The 8,138-nt window shown below is 37.8% G+C and overlaps 1 protein-coding gene across 1 annotated transcript in view; it reads left to right on the forward strand.

Moving 5' to 3' along the window:
- Positions 1-3,250: 3,250 nt before the first annotated feature.
- Positions 3,251-8,138, forward strand: part of ERCC3 (TFIIH basal transcription factor complex helicase XPB subunit) — a 49,061-nt gene continuing 44,173 nt past the window's right edge. The window contains exons 1-2 of the mRNA XM_051211063.1: positions 3,251-3,292; positions 8,097-8,134. The gene's annotated coding sequence lies outside the window, so the exon portion shown is untranslated. The remainder of the gene's footprint in view (positions 3,293-8,096; positions 8,135-8,138) is intronic.

Here is an 8,138-nt window from a genome sequence, read left to right on the forward strand (position 1 = left end):
AGATAGATAGATAGACAGATAGACAAATAAATATATGTAGGTGGATAGATGCGTAGTGGTAAAGAACTCCCTGAAATATGTAGTTCCGTAGGTTTCCGACAGTGATGCAGAACTCAAAAATTTTGCTGGACACACTTAGGTGAAGGCGGTTGGTTACACATCCGCACCAGATCACGAGTGGGTGCGCCGCACTACGCATTACTTAAGGCTGCTAGTCAGCTTAGACCAAACGCCTCTCGACATATAGATAGCCTTACAAATAAATTTTTGAACCTCTCTATTTCTGACTTCCGATTTGACTAGCTTCGTATACGTTGATTATGTGGGTGTTACGTGTAAAGGCGTTGTCAAAATACGAATACCTATGGCATATTTAGATAGCCAGATAGATGGATAGATAGTCAACAAAACAGATAGATATTTGGAGTGTTCAGATATAACGCACTCGAATTAATCAAACAACTGCTCGCAAGTTAATCAACAGTGTCGAACTTGTAGTGACACTGAACCCTAATCGAACGACCCATGAAGCCGAGCATATAATTGCTGGATAGAAATATGTTCACCAACTGACAAGAATAAAAGGCCGATAATGGAGAACGCGTGAACACAAATTCAGTTCGATTGGATGGAATGACTAAGACTTGCAGGCGTGGTCATTCTGTATAACTTGTCTTTACTCACATTAAATATATTATCCTGCATTCAGCTCAAATGTGTTCTTCAGAAGTACTGAGTATCATTTTGTTGTTTGTTACGATATGATGAGTCAGTGTAGACAATGATGTGACTTCCACATGAGAGATTAAAGATTAGCTGATCACATCATGACAAATCTAAAATTCGGTATTGGGTTTATTATTAGAGCGGTACTAATAACGAAAGTGGACGTAAATTCTACACCACCTTCAACAAATGTCACCCTGGCCCTCATTAGTCTTCTGGTAAGTATTACTGCAAGATATCAGAGCATGTTTTGTCAAGATCCTCTTTAGACACTCCAAGTTTTATAGACAAGTGTCAGGTTGCTTTTTCTTGCTTTAATGGAGCATAAAAATAATTCAGGTGTGAAAAGAAATTTTGTTAGCGGGAAACCTCTTCCAATCGGTAACACGTTTGTAGTGGCTAGTGCCGAAATGCTTGATATCACTATGATGTATCTGAGTACATCCAATGAAGAAGAAAACTGAAGTACCCAAAAAAGCGCCTCGAACTGACAGAATTGTGAGGTTTCTGAAATGACATAGATTCTTTATCATATGGGAGCTAACGAATAACAACTATATTATAATATTTTAGATCACCAACATAGGCGATTTATGTCTATGACTGGGGGCCTGCTTGGGTTGGATAGGAATACCATGACCAACCAGCTTACATCAAAATAACACCTCAAAGTTTATACCTCTCATGGATCACTACTCCATCGTATCTAGGAACTATGACTACGCCAATGACTGTACAATACAAAGTTATACCAAAAATATATCGGTTAGAGTGGGTGCGAGAAGCAGAGTTTAACTCATACCTCATAGGCCAGTTAACTAGAAACAAACCTAACTCTAGTTCCTTATTTTAGCAGTCTACTTAGCGACTATTCAGAATAAAACGGGAATTACCAATTTCTCCATCTTTGAAAGCAGTGATAGTCGGGGTGCCTAGTCTTGTGATTTTCCCTTAGTTTTTTCGTGACGCTGCAAATTTTATTCCCTCATCGTGCAGAAATTCGGTAATTTACGTCATACTCTCAATGTTAGCACTAATATTTTTAATCAGTTTTATTTTTTCGTCTTCTGCTGCTACTATTCATGTCGGTATATTCTTTCCGGCATGCTTACGTGAGTTATGTTATTCCATTTCGTTTTTAGTGTTGCTTTGTAGATATTTTCCTTACCATCTAGATATCAGACTCCAGCGTAATCGTTTTTTAAAACTAAAATCAGTATTAGTCTCATTTCATCCGTCGACGAGTAAAAGAAATACTGAGTGTCCTGGTATGAATACCATTGTTATATACGAGAATATTATGAGACCCGGCTACCTAACAACCCGGAACCAAGTTGAAAATACTATCGAACAATTGAAAGGGTTTCGTATTTGAAAATTTAGCATTATTAGATCAGTTGTCACGTGAAAGCAAGTTGAACGATAAAAAGTTAGAAATTCGCAATCACTGCGCTGAGTTTATCTGTTGTTTTGGTCAGAAAAGAAAGACGAGGGCCATAGTTAGAGTGAAAGGATAAATAACTGTTGTCATATTCGCTTTCTAACAGATCAAATCTTACCCATTGCCAGGCCTTTTCAGGCCCCTTCGAAATATGCCACCGAAAACTACTAAAAAGTGTTCTGAATGGTGTCGTATATGTGCTTCGTCTGAATAGATGTTTTACTTAAAGTAGCTGAATATAGATAATTAATTCTATAAACCTAAAAAGATATGGGCCAATACGATGAACTATATTGTTCAAGCTTAATGACCATAGTCATTTGGAAATCAAAACATGGTTAACGGCACAATTGTAAGAACTGAACTTAGCTTCATACCTTTTTCCTTCATTCACTGTCAGTCTACTTCCAAAACAATCACTACTTTGGATATCATTCCAGCTTGTTATACGTCCCGACATGATGAATAGAACTTATTGTCATGGATGAATTCGCGGCATAGTGCAGTCTTTTAAAAATGAAAATTACATCATATTATGACAGTTTCACTGACTACATGAATGAAAACATGACTGTTATTTCGGTTCATGATACACTAAGTTGGTGTGACAATTTCGAGCATATTTACACTGGACTAAATCCATGGCATGCAAATGGATGGTGCGCGTTGCTTTTTCTTGACCATGATGAGTGTCGGTAAATTCTTTGGCATTCACTGACCAGATTGCTGGATGATTTGTTTTGGTCACCGTGATATCTCACTAGCCCTACCAGGTTATAAATCAGCCCATATAAGAAACATTTACACAAAAGGATGGGAAAGACATTAGTTTTTTGATTAAGATGCAAGGGGCTGAGAGACATTCGTATCATGACATGCTACATCTTAGACTATCCGACCATCTCAACAGTGATAATTCCAGAGGGCCATCTTAACAACCCTACAAAAATAGGTTATAAAAAGAATGATATTCAGTTCGAGACCTTTTTAGCCTCACTACCTACTTGTTACATGTAAAGCCCTCTTCAAGCTTTCTTGTCTACAGATCCTTCTGTTGGAAATTGGATTTCGATCACTAACGATGTTGAAGTGGCGGAATTTCGTGGACCTGTGTTACCTCAAAATGTAGGGTGACTGTATATTTTGTTAGAATCTGGTATTTTTCTTATCTGTGAATAATCTATCAGGTTGTTATAAAATTTTCCCCAACAAACAAATCTACGGTACTCAAAAATAGCTTGGCTTGTACTCTTTCTGTTGAGCTTCGTCGTTTTAAAAAATTAATAACGTTTCTTAAATACATAATCTCCTTCCCTCATTTATAACAAGAATCGTCTGAGGATAAAAATTTCTATATCTATTCGTACCAAGGCAACAAGGAGCGAACGCAAAAAATCGATTGGTTTGTACAAGCTCGTGACAAATATTTTGGATCATAGTTCTAAATGAATTAATTTCAAAACGTTAGAGTCTCTGTTATCAAACAGTGAGCAGTGCATTAGCTTTGTTTCGATAAGTGTCTGTCAGATATCTTTAATTCAAACCGTTTGAATGGTGGTATCGTTATTTATGTTGCCATTATCTATCACGCGAGTATATTTCGTTTGTGAAGTGTTCTAATCACGCGTACACACTTTCTTATTGATCCTTCAACATAACTATATCATTATTCCATCGGGAATGTAATCTTACAGGATATCTATAAGCATTAGCAAACAGAGTTCCTGTTTCTATTATGTAGTTCGTTTGTTTAGTATTTCTTAATATTTATTTGTTTACTCATATTTAAAAACATACAAATTGATACTACGAGGAAACAAGCATTTATGCGCCGTACAAATAATTCGATTAGTGTGAGGGCTAGAATACTTCCTGGTTGCCCAAATCAGAACAAGTGCTTTTCTTAGGGGGCCACTTCCCGGGCCTTTGACTTAGAAGTGTAATCCACAAGATAGTGGAGATGCAGTCCCATGGTAGCCGGTGACTAACGATTGGTTCATATGCCATTTGTCCCTTCAGGATCCTGGAGCCCATGTGCATCGTTGATTTGGAATCAGGGTTTTCCAACTCCCCTATATGGATACTCCGTATTCACCAACCCGGTTAAATTGCCGGACGTTCGATTTTCATCCTCTCAATCACGTGAATAACATCCCACCGCGAGAAGGCAGTGAGTAGAGATTCTATGGCAGTGGATGTATACGCGTAGCCCCGTGGGAGCATTTCTAAAGGGAGAGCTGACTCCCTCCACCCTCGGTCATATCAGGGCATTTGGGGGCTCTCCATATTAGTTTCTTTTTTTTATCACCTCAGTATAACTGTTTCCTCCGATTTTTTTGGTGTAAATAGTATATAAAACAGAATCGTGTTGCAAAATATGTGGAAAAGCTCCTAGTTTTGATATCTGACACTTGCATTCTGAAGACTACCGATACTACATAGCTATCCATACTTATTTCAACCATTAAGTTGTAAGTTCAAAACCCACTCACCCTACTTCAATTTGTATAGCCGATTATTATTACTGATTCAAACAAAACGATTTTGAATATAATGGAGTACACTAACTTGATATCGTTTGCCGATTTTTATTTTTATTTATTGTTTTGGACTCAGTCAAAAAAGCACATGGTCCGGAAAAGACTTGTATTGGTTCAAGACGCATCATTTATTCTAACACTACTAGAAAAAATCATTAAAAATTTCAATGGCATTAAGAAAATAATATTTAGAGAAGTTTCAATATAAATAACTCCTTTTGTAGCTCTTCTAGGGCTACTTCCGGTTTCAAGCCCACACAAAGAAGGAGGGTTGGGTTTGGGGTCGGCAAACATGAACCGTAGAGAACAATCTTGCTAAACAAGTTAAACCACTTAAACTCTTTTGGTTGAAGGAAGAATTATAACTCCTCATGATGAAAGCCGAGATTCTTCGGAAGTCACGAGGCCAATGTTTCTTCTAACAACTAGAACAACAATTTTTGTAGATACATGGAACGTCCAGACAACGTAGGAAACCGAGAGGATCAGTCAAATAGCAACGGAAATGAGGTGATTCAACTTGGTGGTTCTCAGATTCAGCGAAACTCATTGGACCCAAGCTGGGCAGCAAAGGTTAGGTACGGAAGAGATGCTGTTGTATTCCGGTCACGAAGAGAAAAATACTCCACAAACTCTGGGAGTTACTCTGATGCTGCCCAACGAAGCACGAAATACACTTATAGGATGGGAATCTCATGGACCCACGACCATCAAAGCATCCTTCAAAACAAAGAAGGAGCGAATTACAATGAATGTTATCCAGTGTTATGCACTCACCAATGATGGCAATGATGACGATGAAGATCAATCATATTTGCATCAGGAAAAACATCACAAGGTCAATGGAGGACGTGAGAACCAGAAGAGGATTTGAAATAGCCTCAGATTACCACCTAGTTGCGGCCAAGATGAAATTGACGCTAGAGAAGCATTGAAAAACTGAACAAACAGCATTACAAACGTTCAGTAAGCCTTTCTTCGAGATACTGACAAACTGAACGAATTCAAGGTAACTCTTAACAACAGGTTCCAAGCCTTACAGGAGCCACTGAAGAAGAAACTACTATGGAGGACAACTGGAAAGGGACCAAAGAAGCACTAACCTCAACGCGTCAGGAGGTCCTGGTCCGCAAGAAGCATCATCATAAGGAATGGATCTCTATAGAAACCCTGAACAAGATTCAAGAAAGGGAGAACAAGAAGACAGTAATTAACAACAGCCGAACAGTAGCAGAGAAAGCCACTACACAGACCAAATACGCAAAAGCATAAAAACGAGTGAAGAATAACGTTAGAGTCGGGCATAGAAGTAACTGCAAGTATGCTTCACGTTGGATTCAGGAAGATTCGGAGGAAAAACAAGTGCCACCGACAAACTGGAAAGACGGATACCTCATCAAGGTGCCAAAGAAAGGAGATCTGAGCAAATGTGAGAACTACAGAGGCATCACACTATTATCACTACCAGGAAAGGTTTTCAACAGTGTTGCTGAACCGGATCAAAGATCCAGTAGACGCCCAGTTTTGAGATCAACAGGCTAGATTCCGTAAGGACCGGTTGTGCACAGACCATATCGTGACACCACGGATCATCGTTGAACAATCAATGAAACTCGTCACTGTACATCAAACTCCTTTATTATGAGAAAGCCTTCGACAGTTCAGATAAGATGATTTTATAGAAACTTCTTCCACACTACGGAGTACTTGAGAAAATGGTCATCATCATCCGGAATTCATACGACGGACTACACTACAAAGTCTTGTATGGAGGACAGCTGGCAGACATATTGCAATGGCCGCTTACTCTTCCCCTTTCTCTCTCTTCTGGTGGTTGATTGGGTTATGAAAACCCCACAGTTCAGGGTAAACACGGACTACAATGAACAGCTCGGAGTCAACTAGACGATTTGGACTTCATAGTCGACCTCGCTCTTCTATTTCATACACGTCATCAAATGCAGGTCAAGGCAAACAGTGTATCAACAGCCTCTGCATTAGTGGACCTCAAAATAAACAAGGTAATAGTTGCGACCCTCAGATACAAAACGGAGAACACCAATGCAGTCACGCTTGATGGAATAACTCCGTTAGAAGTGGTAGATAAGAGGAAGACTAAGGCTCTCTAGGCCAAGAAATCTCATTAGTCCATAAATTCACTGGTTTTGACTAAGTCGTTTCTGTAGGTGAACTATTTACAGTCAATATTCATGAGGGGGTAACTACATTTAATAATTGTACTCAGTAAGTTTCATAACTTGAAATCAATCTTGCTTCACAATATTTCCCTCAAAGTCTTAAAGATTGTCTCATCTTTAGTCTTAGCTGGCCTACTTCGCCATGTTATTTCAGTTCCTTAATATCCTTGATATTATTACTCATATTTCCTTTGTTTTGTCGATGCCCTTAGTTTGCGGAACTTCGAGGCACGTGTGATTATTTGTTCACTCACCTTGTGAGGGCACTAGAGTTTGTTGTGTGGCAGGAAACATCACAAATGAAAGGAAGTTGATAACCGACTTTTAGCACTTTGATTTTTTAAGAAATTAAGAATGTTCAGAATTGACGTAATTATGTAGGCAAAATAGATGGATTACTTAACTAATTTGCTGATTGTACTAATCAAAGATAACTTAAGCTCATGTAAGTAACATTTCAGTTCTGGAGTAAGTTGCAAGTGATGTGTTAAATCTCAATCTTAAAAATAAAATCATTTTATTTTATATTGCTCATTATAAGACATGAAAGATTTCAAGAGATTATAGAAGTATCCACATACAGAATGCAGAAAAAGGTGATAATTTATTTTAGTAGGAGAGCTCCATAGTTGAAAATACATGGATCTAAAAGTGTAATTGATAGGTAACTGAATGGAACAAAATCATGGTTTTATGTTTCAATATTCTTAAACAGAAGTATTCCGAAACTACTGTTTAAATTCACTGGATTAATAATAAGCTGACTTAAGTTAGGTATACAGTGCCAGAAGACTCAAAAGTTGGCATAATCTGATGTGAATGGGTCCTCTTTCAGACCTGTATTTTAGGAATTTTTATCAATTTTTTCTAATTTTAATCCTCTTCATATTATATGCTAGAAAAGTGTCGTTTCCTCATGTAGTACAGTATTATCAAAGCAAATACGTACTACATTTTCGATGTACATTAAGATATTTCACTGTTTATTGGATAAAAACATTGAACTAATTAAAATTACCGTAGAGGTTGTTTTTTATCAGTATTTTGAATTCTTAGTTTCGTCCACCGAAAATCTGCCCCGTTGTTGAGACCCATATTCCTCTCACTAATTCCTGCTTATTTATCTAGTACTTTTTACGTATCTATGTTGATTGTAACTGACTAATGTCACTTCGTTCTATTCTTTCTAAGGTTCCATGCAGACTATATATATTGAGGTGTTTTTCGCAGTAA

The sequence above is a fragment of the Schistosoma haematobium genome, chromosome ZW, assembly GCF_000699445.3.
Source record: "Schistosoma haematobium chromosome ZW, whole genome shotgun sequence".
Lineage (NCBI taxonomy): Eukaryota > Metazoa > Platyhelminthes > Trematoda > Strigeidida > Schistosomatidae > Schistosoma > Schistosoma haematobium.